This window comes from Belonocnema kinseyi, chromosome 9 (genome assembly GCF_010883055.1).
Source record: "Belonocnema kinseyi isolate 2016_QV_RU_SX_M_011 chromosome 9, B_treatae_v1, whole genome shotgun sequence".
In the NCBI taxonomy this organism is placed as follows: domain Eukaryota; kingdom Metazoa; phylum Arthropoda; class Insecta; order Hymenoptera; family Cynipidae; genus Belonocnema; species Belonocnema kinseyi.
This window is the reverse complement of record NC_046665.1, coordinates 2,920,141-2,921,179: the sequence shown is the minus strand read 5'-3', so window position 1 is coordinate 2,921,179 and position 1,039 is coordinate 2,920,141. Positions and strand designations below refer to the sequence as shown.

General features: G+C 44.6%; 1 protein-coding gene across 5 annotated transcripts in view; it reads left to right on the top strand.

Annotated features, from left to right (window-relative positions):
- Positions 1 to 1,039, top strand: part of LOC117180926 (acetylcholine receptor subunit beta-like 2) — a 562,005-nt gene that overhangs the window by 532,773 nt on the left and 28,193 nt on the right. The window lies entirely within an intron of this gene.

Genomic DNA, 1,039 nt, shown 5'->3' with positions numbered 1-1,039 from the left:
GAGGAGGCTGCTGAAACACTCGGACTTGACTTCAGTATTAGGGGTGAGCAAAATGCATCAAATCTTATCTATCTCGAGTACTCACTCCTGAAAGCTCGGATTGAGAAAACACAAGAGAAAAACTTCCGTGAACAGCTCCTCGATAAGAGGATGCACGGTATCTTCCACAGAAATGTGAAGGATCAGTCAATGTCTTGTGATCTAACGTTTGCTTTCCTTAAATCGCCTGGATTGAAGTCTGGTACAGAGGGTTTCATTTTTGCATGCCAAGACGGTGTCATTTCCACCTTAACATACCGTCGCCACATTTTGAGCTAAGACATTCCCGATGATAGCTGCCGGGCGTCCCATGCACACCCCGAGCATTTAGCTCACATACTATCAAGTTGTCCAACTCACGCGGCAACGATCTACATTGAAAGGCACAATGTGGCACTAAGAGTGCTTTATTACCATCTCTGCCACTCCTACGACATTCACCTTAATATCGCTCCTCTAAATGCTCCTAGGGAAATTGAGTCAATTGTCGAGAATGGGAAGTGCCGCATATACTGGAACTTTATATTCTCGGAAACTGTTTCTTTTGCACACTCGAGGCCTGACATGGTTCTTTTTGACTTCGAAAAGCGAACAATGTTCGTTATCAAATTTTCGGCACCAACTGACAAAAACATCATAGCCAAGGAGAATGGAAAGAAACAGAGGTATAGAGACCTTATTAGGGAGTTGCAACGATTGTGCCCAGAATATTCCGTTAAACTAATCGTCCTTATCATCGATGCTCTTTGAGGTGGTAAGCTTTCACTCGTTAATACCCTGAAAAGCATCCCTGCGTGTCAACAATATGCTAAAACACTTGCGGGAAAAATGCAGAAGGCGGTTGTCCTTGGGTCATCCCGCGTTCTTAGGGTGAACAAGGCTTTTGCTGGATCGTCGCATTGATTCCTTTACAGACTGTAACCACCTATTTCACGGTTGTGAGACGTGGTTGTGGCTGAAATTTTACCGCGATTTCGCTGGAAGCGGGTGCAATTTTTCA